This window comes from Silene latifolia, chromosome 7 (assembly GCF_048544455.1).
Source record: "Silene latifolia isolate original U9 population chromosome 7, ASM4854445v1, whole genome shotgun sequence".
NCBI lineage: Eukaryota > Viridiplantae > Streptophyta > Magnoliopsida > Caryophyllales > Caryophyllaceae > Silene > Silene latifolia.
The window spans coordinates 21039902-21061361 of record NC_133532.1 but is presented as its reverse complement, the minus strand read 5'-3'; the positions used below and the strand labels follow the sequence as shown (position 1 = coordinate 21061361).

General features: G+C 34.6%; 1 pseudogene; it reads left to right on the top strand.

Annotated features, from left to right (window-relative positions):
* The first annotated feature begins 497 nt into the window (after positions 1-497).
* LOC141590948 (oleoyl-acyl carrier protein thioesterase, chloroplastic-like) lies at positions 498-19581 on the top strand (annotated as a pseudogene).
* The last annotated feature ends 1879 nt before the right edge of the window (positions 19582-21460 follow it).

Sequence of the window (21460 nt, the reverse complement as noted above, 5' to 3'; positions counted from 1 at the left end):
ACAAAGCGAAATGGGGAAAGTAGAGTTTATTTTCAAAGACCTCCGAGAAGAGTATGGTAGAAGATTCGTTCCTTCCATTGATCGAAGAATCACCGATAATGTCGTCTCCGTCTTAGTCATTTATTTATTTTTCCTATTTTAGGAGGTTGCATCCACTCTACTCAGTCTTAGTGCCAACTAATCTTAAATAAGCTGAAGAAGAAAATAACATGTCTAAGTCACCAATTGTAATTAATTCAATGGAGAGAAAAATGGACTTTTGGAGTCTTAATAATATACCAACAATCTGCAAACTGCATAGACAATCATGGTTTTAATCACATTTTCTTCAATTGTCTTAATGAATCCCAAATTTTTGACTTTTTTGCCATCACTGATTCATTTCACACCCGACCACATTGATCTCATCGAACCAAACTTTTATAAAATCCACAACAAAAATAGTAAAAAAAAACATTCAGATTTCCCAAATTCCCCCAAAGCCAAAAAAAGAAAAAAAAGCTCAAAATAGAAATACGATGTTTACAGAATCATGCAATATAAAGATTCACTCTTCAACGCAATGCGGCTTCTGGGTAACTGCGAAACGTGACATAAAATTCAAATACCCTCGAAACGTTTCGATTTTATGCTCGAAACGGCAGAATTTATCAATGTCACTTAAAACAAGAGATTCAAACAATTACAGTTTGGTAGATAGGTTGAGGTTAGGCAGCATGAGTGAAGATAGGTTGTCATATAAAGAGTGTTTTATAATAAGGTGTTATGAGGTTGGGATTAATAAGACTGCTACCATTGCAACCATTGCTAATCTCTTCCAGGTTATTCACCTGCTTTCTTTTTATTGTTATATATCATGTGGTTAGGTCCGTATTCAAGTCGGGTTATTTCTTGCCAATTGTTATTTGTCGTGGATGAATTAGGCCATGTTTTTTTGGACTTAATTTTATTTAACTTTTCTAAACTAAACTTAAAGGATCTGAACTTTTCTGCACTGAACTTAACACCCGAACTTATAGGAGTTGGAACTTTTTTAAACTTATAGAATCTAAACTGAATTGAGCTTATAGGATCTAAACTTTTCGGAGTTGAACTTATAGGATTTGAGCTGAATTTATAGGAGCTGAACTTTTCTGAACCAGACTTATAGGAGCTGAATTTAACTTAATTATGTTTAACTTTGTAACACTCCCATTTATTCAGGAGCCTTTAGCTAGACCTTTCCAGGTAAATAGGGTTGTTGCCATCTCGGCTTCCCAAAACAGTACATATCATAACAAAGATTAAAGAACTATTTAATACTTAATTAAGATTGATACAACCGTCTTATAAATAGAACAATACAACGGATGAAACTATACAGTGAAAGATTATCCCAAACTAACTAATTTGTAAGCAGGGCCAATAAATGACCCTCACTCAACTACTAAGCCACGTCCCAATCTCCCAGCCAGCAACCATAGCATAAATCATCCATATAATCACCTGCTAGACTCACTAATCACCATTTGTCGAAAGAATCAAATGGATAACCGCAGGTAGTTGTGAAAGATTTAACACAACAAATAGACACGTCAACCCATGGTTGAGTAGAAAAAATCAATACATAACACAATACAGTAGCAACCACACTAGCAAACACGAGCAACCACCAACGCAACCACAATCACATCATGCGATAAGCGTGTTAGTCCCGATATCAATCCATAGGCGTGCTCCACCCACACAACATCTCGTGTGTGCTATAATCACACGACACCTCTTACGTGATACAATCACATGGTATGTCATACATGCTACAATCACATGGTATGTCTTATGCGTGCTACAATCACACGGCATCATGCGTGCTACAATCATACAACATCTCCCTCGGATCATTAAATGTGCACATCCCTCTTGTGTCAGGTCCATAAGAGGAGACTCTAGGGCAATTCTAACACCCTATGAGGTTATGAGATTAAATCGTCCCACATCGGGAAAATAAGAGGCTTGTGATATGTTTATAAATGATTCAACCCACCACTTAGCAATAATGTCTTGTACTTTTGGGATTAATTAAAGACAAAAATAATGACCCAAAGTTGCACATCTCATCTTCTTAGGGTTGTGTTACGTGTTCATAAAGTATCGATTTTTTTTCCGAAATTGATCATCTTTGGTGAATTTAGCTTATAAAAATGAAAATGGTCCCTTCATTTCCCTCAAAGGGCTCCAACCTTAGCTTGTCAAACAAATGTAATTTGCCATTTCCTTTTCTCTCCAAATACCTCAAACTAAATAATGTCTTATAGACCATTAAGTCCTAAATTTCAACGGTCTTACCTTCAAAGAAGTTAGATGGCGATCATCTATTTGGTGAAAGAGACAATATATAGTCAATTGATGGTTGAGAAATACTTATAAATATTTTAACTTTATTTTCTAATACAGTTAGTCTTGCTGAAAATGGGTCGGAGTAAGTGACGGGTAATGCCACTCACAAAACGGATAGGGGGAACAAGGTGGGGGCACCCCCATGTGCTTCCTTCTCTCCTCTATTTGGGTCATTTGTGAGAAAAAATGGTATCTGTCACTCCAAAGTGACGGATACGTGTCGTCTTCAATGAGATTTTGTGTTTATAATATATATACATACATACATTTTTCACCCTAGAAACGATTAAAGAGGTAGCTAATAACACAAGTGAGTGATATTTCTGCTGCAGGAACTTAGTTGCAACCATGCTCAAGCCGTTGGATTCTCCAACGACGGCTTTGGAACAACTCCGTCCATGAGAAAACTTCACCTCATTTGGGTGGTTACACGAATGCATATTGAGATTTATAGATATCCTAATTGGTTTGTTTTGTTTCTCTTTAAAAGTATCTATTTTTTGTTTGTTTTTCATGTCTACAAAACAAATGGTATTTGAAGCAGGTCTGATGTGATTGAGATAGAAACATGGATCAAACCAGAAGGTAAAATAAAGATAAGACGAGAATACATTCTAAAAGACTATGCTAATGGTGAAGTAATTGGAAAAGCTACCTGGTAGTCTTCAGTTCCCAACTTCCACACCTAAATTATTTGTCATTTAGAAAGGCCGCTACATTATTAATAATTTCTGGAAACCTCTATACAATCAGTGATTTTGCTAAAACATTCTTTTAAAATTAATGGGTTAAATATTTTAATGCTCGAGTTCTACGATTTCATCTAATGTCTTTTATTTAAAGTCCATCGTAGAAAAATTATGAAAAAGATAGGTGATCTGGTATTATAATGGCGCCTTCCATATGTTGGTAAATCCATCATCAACCACTTGGGGCCTCGCGACAATTAGAAATAAAAAATTTCACCGGGATTTCATAAACAAAATATTTTGGATCTATTATTGCTTCTTTACTTGTATCAAATTTGCCTTCCATCCTTCATTACCCCGATCCAAACATGAATGCATCCTTATTGCATAAACATGTCAAGTTCACAAACCTTTTCCTTGTTGGTTATGATTTAAATGCTGAACTTACTTCACTTTAAACTCCACTGCCCGTATTCTGATATATAGAGAACCATTGGACTTGTCTTTGTAGTCCTATCAGTAGAATGGTTGTACAAAAAGAAATATAGTAGAAGTACTTCATTATCTCACTCGATAATCTATCGAGGACTCCTGACTCTTGACTCCAGAGCTGCATCTTCACTTTAAGAAGTTGAATTCTTGTGAATATAATTGAATATTTGCTTTAACTAGATATCATGTATGTTTGATGACATTTCTACTTTTCTTTTTATGAAAAATAAAATAATATTAGAAGTGCAAAAGAAATACAGCTTTCTTATTTTCTGCAATGATTCTTTAGCTTCAAAATTTACAACATTACTGACCTTTAGTACTTAAATTAATACATATCCTATCTCATTTCAGAAAACTAGGGATGATAAACATGGACACTAGGAAACTTGAGCGAATCAGTCCTCAGATCACCGATGAATTAGTAATACATTGTCCAAAAGAACTTCGGTTAGTCCTTTCATCATCTTTTTGTAAGTTTTTTTTTCTTTTTGTTGTACATAAGTATTACGCCCTTATATTATACGAAGTTGGCAAGGCATTTGTCGTGTATGCCTATCAAACTATATTTGTAACTCAACTATGTTGTAGGGTAGTTGAGACCGAATCACTAGGACGGTGAGGTTTGGCTATAAGTCTCGTTTTAGTTCTAGTTTTGTAGAGTAAAAGGTTTTTTATTTGGTTTAAAAGTGAAATTAAACTAATAGGAAATAACAGGTAAAAAGAAAGCAAACAAAAGTAACTAAGTAGAGAAATAGGGAACAAATATTAATAAACTAGAGGAGCTAGGGGATTTACGGGGGGCATGCAATAAAGTCTCGGGTCAAAGGTCAAGGTAAAAGTTAAGTAAAATCAAGACAAGTGAATCACGTAAATAGGGGATGGCCAAAATGACTAATGCTCTTGCAAGCAATTAGTACAAGTCCCAATTAGTCACTAATAGGCTTTTGGCGTTATTAGATACTAATCCAACCTATGTGAAACGAGTCAAAGCCGCGGATTTCTATGTTGGCTATAAGACGAAGAAGACTAAAATGACTTAATCGTCATTAGGGTGACTTACCAATCAAAGAGCACACAGAGTTTGCAATTAAAGAATTAAGACCAAATCCCAATTCAAAGATAAAAACATTGATAAAGAATAAAGGTTGACTCACTAAGTTAGGTAACAAAATATAAATTAAGGTCTAGTTAAATAATACTCTTTTAAGCTATTACTAAGAGACCATTTTAATAATTTAGCATGAAATCGACCAAAAACACAAGTGAATAAACCAATTCATATAACAAAGTCTCAACCTTTATGCAATAATCCCAACCCCTAACAAATTAACTACTCACACTTGGTCAAATTAACACTAACTAAGTTATCTATTACATTAAACAAAATACTAAACATGATTAAAGTAATAAAGACTTAAACTTTAAATAAATAAACAAAGCATTAAAACTATCTAAATATTAGAACATGAAATAAAAACGAAAATAAAAAGAAGAGTGAGAAAATTATACCATACTTAAAGGAACTGATTGGAATAAAGTAGTGAAAAAATTTAAATATATAAAGATTAGATCTTAAGATTTAAACAAATAGTTAAAATCTAACCCTAAACTAATAAAAGACGAGAAAATAAAAAGGAGCGAAAAATGGGGTTCCGCTTCTAAAACTACTATTACTCACTACTGTATAATGTCTATTGCTGCGTATTCTCCGTAAAAAAAATGAGGCAGCTTGTGCTCTCGTACTGACCTCGTATAAAACGAAGACACACTCTCCTTCTATCAATTTATGGGTGCTATCAAATATCGTCGGCATATTACTTCAAATCGTTGGCAAAATTAACTAAATGGACAAGTTTGCCCCTCACATAATTATCACCAACCTCTCTCAAACCTCTTTCTTCTACGGAGTATCAAACTAACATAAAACTTTACGAAAATCGATTTCCATCCCCAACAAACTAAAAAAATTGAAATAACAAATTCAACTATTAAAATCGATTTCCAATTAAACATTAAAAATTTGCCCAAAATAATTAACTAAATTCGAATGTAAATGGCGACAAAGAAAAATTCAACTCAAACAAGCAAGCCTTAATTGAAATCATCCTGTAGCTATGCCAAACGAAGATTAACGAAAATCATAAGAGAAAAAAATCAACAAGCAAGCCACTAAATTTTCAAAAAATTTCTTGCCATGATTAGCAACCAAATCGAACCTACGTCCACTTCGAAAATCGCTTCATTTTTAGGCCAACGGACAAACCTTCATTTAAAGCATCAATAATTTTTGGAAGAGGTCGTCGACGAACATGGAACCACCACGTCCCCACCTAGGACCAGGCTTGGAGACACCATGTCCAATCTTAGGCACGGACGTGGAGCCACCATGCCCTCACCTAGGTTCAGACGTGGATTACCCTCGTCCTAGTCTAGGCCGAGATGTAGTGGTTCCACATCCATGTTTAGGTTCAGACGTGAGGCCTAAGTTTGGGGCATTCATCTGCTTCAATCAAGACGTAGTTTCCTAGTTTGGCGATGTCTGTCATTTGTGCTTGATTCAAGAAGAACATAGTTGCCTGTATTAGTTGGTATTAATTATTTAATTGTTTGTTTTTGCTATTTGATTGGAGCCAGAACCTAATCGGAAGTTGTTAGCTGATTGTCGGTTATTTATTTATTTATCTTAATTCGATAAGTTTAACGTAGTTTCGATTAGTAACTCGTTGATTCGACTAAGTTGTTATTTATTCGAACTTATTAATTTCGATTGTCGATTAAATTATTTGTTGATAGTTTAATTGAAATAGTAGAGGTGGGAGGGCCGGAAAGGTAATTTGAAAATTCATTAAATCTTTCGACGGTTCGAAGTACTGTGTCGATGTGAGAAATAATCTGTATACTTCCCTTAAACTAGAAGGATTATAACGAGTTTAACAATGATGATCAATGGTCATAAACAAAATACATAAACAAAGTATAAGGATTTAGAATTAACCTTCGGTCCTAGCAAAATTGGCCTAAGAACAATATCAAAATTGATATTCGCCTATTAGTTGCACCCAAGACGATATGAGATATGCCCCTTGATTATGCTAGAAATCGATCTAAATTTTTCTGTAAAATTTAGTTGTTTTTGTGTTTTTCTGATGAGAGAGAGAGAGGCTAGGTCAAGAAAAAGAATTAAGGTAGAATAAACATCTCCCTTTCTTTCTTATACTGACCGAATTATGGAGTCAATTAGGAAAGAATAATCCTTTCCTAATTTCGGCCAAACTGACCGAAATAAGGAGTATATTCTCCTTATTTTTGGTCTTTCCAAAAATATATAAAGTGTGTTGAATTGTCATCTAGTGAGGATCGAACCCAAGACCTCTTGGTTTGTGTACCCTCACTATTACCACTATGACACATTCATCTTGTTGATATTAAATATAACTGATTATATTTAATTACGAATTAACAGATTAATTCGTCCAAGCTAACATTATATACATTTAATTAAATATAACTTATTATATTTAATTTACGAATTGACAGTTAATTCGTCTCAACTAATATTATTTAATCTTCATTTAATAATTGTCCCATCAACACATTGACTAACTTTTTAGTCATATTGGGCATCAATGTGATTATATTTCTATAACCACATTTCTCAAACACATCCTATAGGTGTGACCTTTAGGGACCAGTTAATCACCGCCATCTGTATGATAATAACGTCAAACTTTTTAGCAAGCCAACCGTTATTAGGTAAACGTTAATCAACTGATTAAATATACGAAGTATACCCTTGTGAACTTGTAAGAGATTTGCAAATGTTATCACACTAATTTGTGGAGGACACAAACTCCAACAAACTCCCACTTGTCCTCACAAGTGTATGTGCGATAACCGATTCTCATATCCTATAAAATTTCTCCCACTCAATGTAAAACAATTTGCAAATCCAAATTCACGAAGGTCGTATTTTACAAGCGATCAATATCAAGAGTGGTTTCCCCGACTAGAGAGTAACTTAACTGATAAACGAATCAACATTCGAGCATGGCCATGCATTTCGCCATTACAACTCCTCGAGTGGCCCGAGAAATAACTATACCGATAAGGGTTGGATATTTTCCTCAACTCGAATCCTGCAGATGTAAGCACGATGAAATGACCCAGAAAAAATATACTTAGCCTCCGATTCACGGCAGACCGTGAGAAAGAAACCAAAGTCACCCAAAAACTGCCTTAATCTCAAGAGACAGTCGATAGTCAAAAGAATCGACTCTAGGAACACAATGGATGTCCTATCCACGACCTGGCACCGAATGTTATTAAACATTTGGACTCCATTACGTTGTCACAAAAAGTTGTCCTACGAGGTATCGTCATAATCTCGCATCTGTGATCGATCAGTCAACCGTTTGACTTATGGCTCGTTGAACCCACCATCAATCGACCACAATATGATTGCACGAGTTATCACTCACATTGGCGATTACGGACCAAAACAAATATAATGTAATTCAGTTCACTTTGTGGCGTTCAATGTTGTCGAAGACAATCCACATGAAAAACAAAATATTATAATAAAACGATGAAGTTATAAATAGTATATGAAAAAGATAATGTATCAAATCCATAATCAAGTACTACAACTCAGGAACACGTTTAATTCCCATGGAAATGACGTGCTCTACATGCTTATCATAATTCAACGATTCAAAGAGTAGAATCTGCTACAACACACTAAGAGTGAAGACGAACCGACCGAGATCCGTTTGGAAGCTAGCGTCACAGAATCGGTTGCACATAGCTTAGTATTTCCTCCATAAGTCAATACCCAATCCTTAGTCCTCCGTAGGTACCTGGATTCTTTTGGTACCGACTCGTCATACTCAATGTATGTGCCACGTCTGGACGTGTGCATATCATGGCATACATGATTGATCCTATAGCTGATGCATAAGGAACACGATTCATGCGTTCAATCCCTTCAGGCGTCGTGGGTGACTTGAGACTTGCTCAACTGCATCCCACACGTCATTGGAAGGTTCCCCTTCTTGGAGTTGGTCATGCTGAACCTCTCAAGAACCTTATCCAAATAACACTCCTGACTAAGTGATAACGTCCGTCGTGATCTATCTCGATAGATACGGATTCCCAAAATGCGCTGTGCCTCACCCAGATCTTTCATCTGGAAATGGTTCTTCAACCATTCTTTAACCGAAGATAGGAGAGGAATGTCATTCCCAATCAAGAGTGTGTCATCGACATACAATATCAAGAATACAATCTTGCCCCCACTCGACTTGATATATAAGCATGGTTCCTCGACCGATCGAGTGAACCCATACTCTTTTATCACTTGGTCGAAACGATGATTCCAACTCCGAGAAGCTTGCTTAAGTCCATAAATGGAACGCTTAAGCTTGCATACTTTCTTAGGATGCTCAGGATCTATGAAACCTTTGGGTTGCACCATGTACAACACTTCCTCCAAATAACCGTTTAAGAAGGCGGTTTTCACATCCATTTGCCAAATTTCATAATCATGAAAAGCGGCAATCGCTAAAATTATCCGAATGGAACGTAGCATGACTACAGGTGCAAAAATTTCATCATAATGCAATCCGTGCAGTTGAGTGAAACCTTTTGCCACAAGTCGTGCCTTATAGGTATCTGGTTGCGCGTCTACAGAACGCTTTATCTTGTAAAGCCATTTGCACTGTAGAGGTTTTACTTTATTAGGTAAATCAACTAGATCCCATACGTTATTCTCATACATGGAGTTCATCTCGGATTGCATGGCTTCAAGCCATAGCTTTGAGTCGGAACAGGCCATAGCACCTTTATAGGTTGCGGGTTCATTACTTTCTAGAAGTAAAACGTCATTCTCCTCGACCATACCAATGTATCTGTCCGGAGGATGAGAGTCTCTACCCGACCTCCTAGGTTCCTCAGGAATATTAACCGTATCATCAGTTGAAGGTACAGCTTCCTCCATCTGTTCCTCGGTTGTTGGTTCTGGAATCTCCGACAGCTCGAAGGTTCTATTACTCGTCTTGTTCTCGAGAAATTCTTTCTCTAAGAACGTCGCACTAGCCGCAACAAAAACTCGATGTTCGGTAGGTGAATAGAAGTAATGACCAAATGTTCCTTTTGGATAACCTATAAAGTATGTCTTGACCGATCGCGGGCCGAGCTTATCCTCGTGTCTCCACTTGACATAAGCCTCGCAGCCCCAAACCCGAATAAAGGACAAGTTAGGTACCGTTCCCTTCCACATTTCATATGGAGTCTTGTCGACAGCTTTAGACGGACTTCGGTTAAGTATAAGAGCAAAATGACAAAAGAGCATAACCCCATAATGAATCAGGCACTACGGTGTGACTCATCATGGATCGAACCATATCAAGTAAGGTTCGATTTCTCCATTCGGACACACCATTCAATTGAGGTGTTCCGGGTGGAGTTAACTGCAAAATGATTCCACAGTCTTTTAGGTGTTGATCAAACTCATTTGAAAGATATTCGCCACCCCGATCTGAACGGAGTGCTTTAATCTTTCTACCCAGTTGGTTCTGTACCCTATTCTGGTATTCCTTGAATTTCTCAAAGGACTCACTTTTATGCTTCATTAAGTAGACATATCCGTGTCTACTTAAATCGTCCGTGAAAGTGATAAAATATCTATAGCCATCTCTAGCGGTAATTGACATAGGTCCACATACGTCCGTATGTATGAGTCCTAATAGGTCACTAGCGCGCATTTCAATACCTTTGAAGGAAATTCGAGTCATTTTGCCAATGAGACATGATTCACACGTGTCATATGTAGAAAAATCGAATGCGGGAATAGTCCCATTATCGACGAGTTTCTTCACGCGTTTCTCATTTATGTGTCCCATTCGACAATGTCATAGATAGGTTTGATCTTTGTCACCAACCTTTAATTTCTTATTATTCATGTGTAATACTTCCGTGGTTTGGTCTAAGACATAAATTCCATTCATGGAAACTGCTTTGCCATAAATCATTTCATTAAAAGAGAAAATACAACTATTATCCTTTATTGAAAATGTAAAACCGTCTTTAGCAAGTACGGAAACAGAAATAATGTTCTTAGATAAACTGGGTACATAGTAACAGTTATTTAAAAATAACTCAAAACCACTAGGGAGTTGGATTACATATGTTCCCTTCGAGGCAGCATCAATTCGTGCTCCATTCCCGACTCGCAGGTCCACATCACCTTTTTCGAGAGGTATGATGTTCTTTAGGCCCTGCAAATGATTACACAGATGAGAACCACAACCAGTATCTAGTACCCAAGTTCCGAAACTTGCATGGTTAATCTCAATCATATGAATATAAGATGACATACCAACAGGAACGACGCGGCCTGCCTTGATGTCCTCACGGTAGACGGGACAGTTCCTCCTCCAATGTCCAGTCTTGTGACAATGGTGGCACTCTATGTCACCGCCCTTGCTCTTTGTCTTGCTCTGTGAGCCACTAGTCTCACCAGGCGCACTCTTACCGTTTCCTGGCTTCTTGAATTTTGGCTTACCTACAGCTAGGTCGCCATGAGCCTTGCCCTTACCTTTACCCTTGCTGTAAATCGTGAGAACATCTTGCTTCATGCTCCCACTCAATTTCATATCCTTCTCGATCTGTACGAGAAGGGATTGTAGCTCATGAGGACTCTTTTTCAAGTCATTCATGTAGTAGTTCGCCCTGAAAAGGGCAAAACCATCGTGAAGAGAATGAAGCATTCGGTCAATGACAATGCTCTCACTGATTTTACAATTCAGTGTCTCCAGCTTCTCGACATTCTCAATCATGTGAAGAATGTGTGGGCTAACCGGTTGGCCCTTCTGGATTTTCGCATCAAAGAAGCGACAGGTATGCTCATATGTGACGATTCTCGGTGCCTTTGAGAACTCGTTAGTGAGCGTGGTGAAAATCTTGTTTGCACCTTGGGCAATGAAGCGTATCTGCAAATTGGTTTCCATTGCAAAGATGAGTACGTTCTTTATCGCACCCGCTTCCATAACGAAGTCACTATAATCGAATGACTCGTCGGCTCCTGTATTTGGGCCTGGGTTGACCGGTATTGGCTCAGTTAAATACCTGAGCTTACCGTCAGCAATGGCAGCATTCTGTAGTGCCGCCTCCCAGTCCGCAAAGTTGGACCCATCATTCTTCAGTCGCGTGGACTGATTCATTTGATCCATGAATACTTTCAGCCAGGACGAACGATCTAGTGTGACACTCGGCATTGGGATTTCGTTATTTCTAGCCATTTGTTGTAACAGTATTATCAAAAATAATCGTGTTCTACACTGCGAAAGAAGAATAAAATAATAAGCATGTGCATCGTTTTGATTTTAAGTCTAATGAACTAATGTCATAACGCGAAGACTCAAAACATTTATACAATTGACCTCCCTCAAGAATTATATAAATGATCCCAAGACTCAATTCTTTGTAAATTGATAAGCTAACCTTTTAGCTAATTCTACCGTTAGAATTCTTGGTCGATAAATTTCTGTAAATTCTATCTTTAGTCCATCATAATCACGAGAAACTCTTCGGACTATGATGTTGAGGTAAACTAAGTCAACACAACTACTTACCCAACGTAGAAGGGGTCATATTAGGCCTACCGACGAAGAAGGGATTCATAGATGTTTGCCCTTATAAAGACTAATCTCAATTTCCGTTTTAGAGGAATATCCCATCAACTTTATTTTAATTCATTTTAAGTGAACTAATATCTAGCATGCGAGAATGAATAACTAAGGTGATGGCTTAAAAAGACTGTGACATCTGCATGTCCATGAAAACTAACATACAACCTATATGAGTCAATTTTCATGCATTTTAGTAGTAGGTGGTTTGGTTTTAGGCGGAATATGATGCATAAAACTAACGTGTGAATGAAAAGCAATAAGAATGAAAAACGTAAAAACAGTAAAAGTCCTAGTGTGGCCTACCCTATCAAAATGAACAATAAATACAAGTTTGGAATCCATCCTTGGACCCGAGAAGCTTGTCTTGATGTTCCATCTTGATCCATGTAGCGGGAGTGAGCTCCAATCTCCATCTTTAGTCTTCTTTGAAATTACAATAAATAAAATTACATAATATACCTATTTATTACATTCTAATTTCAAAACCCAAAACTAAAATAAAGGAGATTCGAGATCTCATAATTACATAAAAATCATGTTTCCTTCATTACGAAAACATAATTTGACTAAGGCCACACTAAGTATTACAAATTACAACCGATTGCAAAAATAAATACGTAAATAAAAATCATTCATTCGATTCATTCAACAAAATTAAAAGCATCAACTAAAATAAATTAAACATACATAACACAATTCCTTAATTATGTTGATTAATTTATCCAAACCACCTATTTAAATTAAATTAAGTGACAATTCCACAATTAATCACATTAATTTCATTCTTAATCCATATTAAACTTGTAATATGAATTCTATCCGTCAAAATTTTAAACTGCTTTAAAATAACTCGGTATCTTTAAATTGTGAACCGATTCACAATAACTAATTGGCCAAATAAATAAATAAAGCAAAACCCAATTTTTTTTTAATTGTACTCGGCTGGAAAAATAAACAACAATTTTTTTTTTAATTAAAATCCAGCTGCACACGGCTGAAAAAAACAGCCCCCTTTATTTTTTTTTTATTCGGCAATTAGGAAAACAAAAGGAAAAAAACTTTCCAAATATTTTTTTTTCCTTTCGGCAATTAGGAAAACAAAGGAAAAACTTTCCAATTTTTTTTTTTTTTTTTTAAATTCTGCCGTGAACAGTAGCAGAACCCAAAAAAAAAAAATTATAGCTAAAAAAAACAAGAACCCTAATTGCCCCTTTTTTCTTTCTTTTGCGGCAATATGCCCTAAAACAAGATTTGATGACAAAATTGTTTACATTTGCTATTAGAACATGATTAGCATATGAAATAATGAACATGATTAATTTATATGCCAAAAACTATATAGCAAAAACAATCTATTTATCATAAACATGATGATTCCATTTAATTTTAACTTAATCTGCATTAAATCAAAAACTACCAATTCTTCATATGATAATTTTAACTGATTAAAAACAATAATATGAAAAATAAAATGGAAAAATATCATCAAACTTAAAAGAAAAACGGCAGAAAAAAAAAAACAATTCGGCACAAAATTTTTTTTTGCCGAACCCAAAAATTTTTCGAAACCCTAAATTTTTTTTTGAAAATCCTCATTGTTCACATACAAATTTATGAAAATCATCAAGATTCAAAATCGTGGCCTAGTGCTCTGATACCACTTGTGAGAAATAATCTGTATACTTCCCTTAAACTAGAAGGATTATAACGAGTTTAACAATGATGATCAATAGTCATAAACAAAATACATAAACAAAGTATAAGGATTTAGAATTAACCTTCGGTCCTAGCAAAATTAGCCTAAGAACAATATCAAAATTGATATTCGCCTATTAGTTGCACCCAAGACGATATGAGATATGCCCCTTGATTATGCTAGAAATCGATCTAAAATTTTCTGTAAAATTTAGTTGTTTTTGTGTTTTTCTGATGAGAGAGAGAGGCTAGGTCAAGAAAAAGAATTAAGGTAGAATAAACATCTCCCTTTCTTTCTTATACTGACCGAATTATGGAGTCAATTAGGAAAGAATAATCCTTTCCTAATTTCGGCCAAACTGACCGAAATAAGGAGTATATTCTCCTTATTTTTGGTCTTTCTAAAAATATATAAAGTGTGTTGAATTGTCATCTAGTGAGGATCGAACCCAAGACCTCTTGGTTTGTGTACCCTCACTATTACCAGTATGACACATTCATCTTGTTGATATTAAATATAACTGATTATATTTAATTACGAATTAACAGATTAATTCGTCCAAGCTAACATCCCCTATTTACTAAATGAATAGGAGTTTCTACGTTTTTTCCCGCCTAACATTATAACATGTGAAAAATATACTCTAAAATCATTGCTATAAGTAAATATATGTCACACCTAAATCATTGCTATAATTAAACATATATCACGCCTAAATAAATAATGTCACTATAAAATATACTGTAAGAATATAAAAAAATATACTCTAAAATTATTGCTATAATTAAATATATGATACACCTAAATCGTTGCTAAAATTAAATATATGTCATGGCTAAATGAATAATAACACTGTAAAATATAATGTAAAAATCCTTCTATATAATAAGAGAATAAAACTTCTCTATTGTTTTCCCTCCAAAGTGATTTGAGCTTATATATGGAAATAACTTAATTTTCATTTATTAAACTAATTTTTCATTTAAAATAATCTTTTCATCATTAAACTTAAAGATATAGTATTTTAACAAAAATAAAACAAAATTGGTATAAAGTTATAATCTATACACATAAACTGTATCTCCTATTATTAAATTTGTGACGAAAAAAAATTTATTAAAATAATTTGAGGTAGTTAAAATAATTTCATAAAAAAACACACTTCATGGAATTACTCAATTCTTTGATTAATTTTAAGATTTTATTTTTTTATAAAAATTTATGAGATATAAATCTAAAATCTACTAAGCAACACAGTAAAAATTAAAAGGCCTACATTTACCGCGCATTTGCGGGGGATCTAAACTAGTTATATACATTTAATTAAATATAACTTATTATATTTAATTTACGAATTGACAGTTAATTCGTCTCAACTAATATTATTTAATCTTCATTAAATAATTGTCTCATCAACACATTGACTAACTTTTTAGTCATATTGGGCATCAATGTGATTATTTTTCTATAACCACATTTCTCAAACACATCCTATAGGTGTGACCTTTAGGGACCAGTTGATCACCGCCATCTGTATGATAATAACGTCAAACTTTCTAGCAAGCCAACCGTTATTAGGTAAACGTTATCACACTAATTTGTGGAGGACACAAGCTCCAACAGTCGATGCCGAATATCGATTGAGATTTCCAACTAATTAAAAGTTAGACTAAAATTCTCATCCAATTAGCCTTATTGCCCATGCATTATGTATGACAAAATGGTCCATTAGTGATCAAGTTGATGTCTAAGAGATTGAGGCCCTCTTTTTCTTTGAAATGTTGGCCCAAATGCAAGCTAAATTTGTAGGAACGGTAAAATAGCCCAGTCCAAATCGTGACACACGACCCATTTTGTTCCAGAAAAATTATCCCTTGTCTTTGTACTTCATCATAAAGCAAGTTTCATGCACACAATTTGTTATTGCATCTTATTAAATCCAGATTTCTTGAACCGATGCCTTCAAAAATTAAAGAAACAAAAGCAGTATCTAAAATAAAATTATTCATAATAATTATAATTATAATTAAATTATAAATAAGTAATTAAACTAATAAATGAGCTGTTTGACAATTTAGGCAGATCAAATCAAAGTCAAATAAAGATATAAATAGGGGTTAAACTGATACCAAAATACTACTTATCAGAAGTAAGAGACTGTATACAGATTACAACAACAACAACAACAACAACAACAACAACAACAACAACAACAACAACAACAACAACAACAACAAAGGCTTTTGATAGTGGTGTGTGAAAGGGGGTCGGATGTGTACGCCATGAGTCATAAAAGATAGAGGTTGTTTCTAATGAGACTATAATAAAAATAACATAAAAATCATTTTTTGACTTCTATTTTTTTTAACACTAGAAGTGGATATAAGAATGAGTGAACCATCTTGATTTACTACATAATACTCTCAAGATCATGTACAAATTCTTGTTTAAAACAGAGGTATCCATTTTATAGTTAAAACGAGTCAAGTATTACTCATCTGCGTAGATGAGACAAAAAAAAATATCTAGGAAATAATAAAAGTCTCTCGTCTATATAAAATAGTCCTACACTTAACCCGTTTTAACGATAAAATGGAACCTCCGTCATAAGGGAGACTATCTGAATATCAAGTTGTATTGTTTTAGCTTTTTTTTATGATTATATTTATACAGAATAATTAATTTGATCGATATGGAACCTTTTTTAGTGCTTTTCTCTACAAAGTTTTGTTGGTAAAAGTTACAACCGAATAATCTCGGGCCATTCAGATATACATAGCCTTGTGTTGGAAAAACATAAAGATTTTTGTTGATAACTCGTAACAAAAATTGCGCCGATAATTGCATCAAGCGACTATCACTTTGAAAAACAAACACTATAACAAAAAAAAACGCACTACAAAAATAGACGGTCTTGCTTGTGATGGTCACAAGTTTTTGATCTCTCACAACCCCATCCCACTTGCTCCTTAAGAGAGGTCACAACCTTGCGACAGAATAGTGCCGTCACAAATGGGAATTTGGGCTACAAAAATAGTATTTCTTACTATTCATTTGGATGCACTACATTTTCATGTATAGGAGGAGTCTTATCAGTTCAAATTCTCTATCCCATTTTGTGTCACATCTTATGTTATATTGCTTTTTCTAATGACATATAATCACTTTGATATCTATAAATAATTACCATTTTTATTATTGAAGGTGTGATGTGTCAAGATATTAAGGTAATGGACAGTGAACACAAATAAAAGTGAGATATATGATCTGAACTCGGAGTCTTAGACGTCAATCAAATAATTCAAAGCATTCACTTTTTAGGTAGGAAATAACCCAACAAAACAACTTCCATTCTCCCCTCGCATATTTCTAGCTCTTAAAAACTCTAGCTTATACGGAAACTTGGGGTGTCAAGATCGAAAAAAGATTTTCGATTTACTTTTTTTGAGATATTCAGACTTTTCTAAAGTTAAGTAGTAAATTCAAGTTCATGAACTTATCTAGGGTAAGTTCTAGAACGATCAATCCCCTATATATTAAAAGAATAAGAAAAGCTCCAAATTTTCCTGCTTAAAGCACATCCTCTATTTTTGATTTAATATCCTACCTACTTTCCAATTTTTATATACCCTTATTTAAGATTTTCCTTTAGGTTTTTGTGATCAAAATTTCGTTCTTTGTAAAATAAGTCGTACCTAAAAGACATGCTATTAAAAAAACTCATAAAATAATATCATTAATTTTGTTTAAAAAATATTTTCACTAAAATACACATTTTATGTAATTACTTAAATCTCTTCATTAATTTTGTTGTTTTATTTTTTTCCTCAAATCAAAGTACAATGATGAGAAATGTTACAAAAATAATGAATTGTCAATTTACAGTTTATAAATAATTTACTAAAACGTAAAACTTTGTAAACATCGTGTAAGCATTGTACTGGATTTATACTAGTGTACTATAAATCTAGAATACTCATGCATACATCTTAGAAAGTAAAAAGTTGTTTGTTAACCTATAAATACCATGTAATCTTAGGCATTTTAAATCAGTTAAAATCAAACATCTCCATCACAAAATATTCTCTCCACTATCTCCCATGTAAACCATTCCAAAATCCAAAAACATTACAATTTAGCTTGCCACTTTTTTGATTTGATGATAACGAACTATTATCTGTTCTATGTGAGAATTTGCGTAGATTAGCATTTCCCGAAGAAAACAACAAAATCATGAGAAAGATCTCGAAGTTGGCAGGTCTTGGTCACCATTCAAAATCGGGACTAATGGTAAGATTTTTTAACATTCATATGCTATAGTACGTTTGTTTTCGATTATGTTTTTCTTAGTCTAGTAAGTTTCATTGTGATTGACGCGACATTAATTTTACTAATTTATATAACAGCCCAGAAGAGATGACATAGATATGAACCGACATGTAAATAATGTCACCTATTTAAGATGGGTTTTAGAGGTAAGTACTTAGTTGTTTCCTTTCCTCTTACATAACTGTCAGGAAACCGCTTCTTCACTTGTAAGAGTACAATAGATATGTTAACAAGATATGTAGTATAGTTACGCTGTTTGAGATTGGATGTCACGAAATATAATAAGGGCATACAACTTAGTATACTCTAAAAGCTTACCCTAATTCAAAGATTTGACTCCCTCCATTTCGTTATTATCTTCTTAATTGACTTTTGAGGTCAAATTTTAATAACTTTGACCATTAAAAAAAGTTAAAAATATAAAAACTAAAACATTATAATAAAATATTTACATTCATTGTAAAAAGGTCATTCCTAAATATATTTTTAAATGAAAATGAATTAATACAATATAAGAAAATCGAGTTAAAATGGTGTCTTAGGGGCTGTGTAAGTGAAACTAGAAAGATTCTTATGGAATGAAGGAGGTATTTTCAGATGACCAATAGTGAAAGTCATGCCTCTGCTAATTGTGTCAACCATTATCACTTCTCTATCTAATAAGAATTTTTAGTAACGCGTTTTGTTATATTCATGACACACTTAAGCCAAAAAAACGTTGAATATTTTATGATAATGCAATTGCCATTTTAAATTATACAATTGTACTCCTATGTCTCTGAAGCTGTGATGCATAGGTCGGCGTTTAACTGAGTTTGATGATAGGCTGACCAAACTCCGATTCATGCAATAGCAAGGAAATTTTCCTTTACATGCATCCTTTATCAAAAAAGGATTCGAGTTAATGCATCTATGAAGCTAATTGATTATTGATTACTTGATTTTTGTTTCACCAGAGTATGCCTCAACAAATAATCGATACCCACGACTTACAAAGCATAACCTTGGATTATAGGCAAGAGTGTCAACAAGATGATGTTGTAGATTCTCTGACAAGTGCAGAAACAACTGATGAAATTCTATCAATCCCACCTCTTAAAGGAAAAAATGGAGTATATTCAACGACAAGAAACGATGATGATGATTTTCAGTTTTTGCATTTATTAAAATTATCTTCTGATGGGTCTGAAACTAACCGAGGGTGCTCTGAATGGAGGAGGAAACCTCAGGGATAATGGAGAGATTGATTGTCTTCTTGCCTGTTCATGGTGTATAATTTTATATGTAACTGATAATAATTTCATATTTATATAGCTCTCATGGTTGTGCATTGATTAATAGTAGTACGTGTATGTTTAGATCATGTACGATAATAAATGATGGAGATCACCTACTTTGTTCTCCATTTAGGCTCTCTTAATACAACAACAACATCAGAGCCTTAATCCCAAAATGATTTGGGGTCGGCTGACATGAATCATCCTTTTGAACCGTCCATGGGTGAACACACGCCTCAAAATGCGAATAAAAAAGGGAAGATGAAATACAAAAAGGAAGAATGAAAATGTAATGGAAAGTCAAGGTAAACTTAGGGGTTTTAAAATCGAATTCCGGATTTCTTTTATAAAAACATAAAATTTAAATCGAGAGAAAAGATTAAAACGATTTTTAAAAACCGAGATAGAATTAAGGATCCGAAATGAACCAAGTAAAATCTATAAGAAAGTGGTTGGTAAAAAAAGTGTAATAAAGGAGAGAAAAATAAATAATTTAATTTCTTTAAATTAAATAAAAAAAACACTAAATATGTCAAAAAAACATCAAATACTAAAAATCCACATGTATCCTTTGTAATACTACGTTTTTATGAGCCTCTGGGTACTCTATCGAGTGGGCCTTACTCTGTCGAGTAAGGGTGTTTTACGATTTAAAACAGTTTATGACCTGTTGGGTACTCGATCGAGTAACCTCGATACTCGATCGAGTATGTCAGCTACTCGATCGTGTAGCCGGTTTACGGGGGGATGATTTGTCGGGTTTTGTTAATAATGCGATTTAATATATAAACACTTCCGTCACTTTCTTAATACACTTTTACAAACCTAATTACTTTCAAAAGAGAAAACAATCTACGTTCTTCGCATCAATCGCATTATTGGCAAATCCCGGAGCTTGGAAGGTCGGAATTCGTCTTTCTTTATACCTTTGTAATCCTTGCGTCGAGGGTAAGATCTATGTACTGTTTTTATAGTATTTTGTTAAAGTTAGTTAAACCCTAATTTGGGGATTTGGGGGTTTTGTTGTGTTTCTTGATTGGTAGTAATTGTATGATTGTATGTTAGGAGGAGGATTCGTAGAAGAGGCCTTTTGATAACAGCTGTGAGATTGTCTGACTGTGTTGCTTTCCAGGTAGGGTTTCCCTACTCAGTATTAGTCCCATAATGTGTTGGTGGTGATTTGTGTTTGTTGATTGTTATCATACAATTATTGTGACGGTTGTTGATGTTGATTGCTGTTTAGTAGTTGTGATTGTTGTATCTGTCTGTGTTCTTCGGGGTGTGTCCCTGGCTGAGTGGAGTCACTTGTGGGAGTGGCTTCATGCCCATTATTCGCCTTCTGTGGAACCCGTCACATAAGGGATGTGCACATTAAGGAATTTGGGTTTATCGCTCAACGGAGATGAGTGGGGATTAGGTGGGAATGGCTGCGGTCCCCCACTGGCGGCGTGGACTGACCTGTTGCGATGGGCACTCTGGCAGGGCTACACACTTTAGTGTGTAGTCAGTATTGTGGAGTTGGTGATGGAGTTCGGAGTATATCTGTGGTGATTGAGCTGTGTTGTTTGTTGTGTTGTTGGATTATAGAAATTGTGTGATTAGTACTGACCCCGTTTATTGTTTTAAAAACTGTGGTGATCCATTCGGGGATGGTGAGCAGTTGTTGAGCAGGTATGAGTCGAGTTACATGGGATAGCTGGGATGTGCCACTTTCAGATGATGGAGTCTTCCGCTGTAGCCTGAGTAGTTATTTAAACATTTCATTTAGTAGAGCAGACAGTTGGTTTTGAGAACATGTAACCGTATTTTGGTATTTGGTTTTGGATTGTAATCTTTCACTAAACTTATACTATTTAAATAATGTTTCCTTATTGTCTTATGATTATCATCGCCTTGGGCAACCGAGATGGT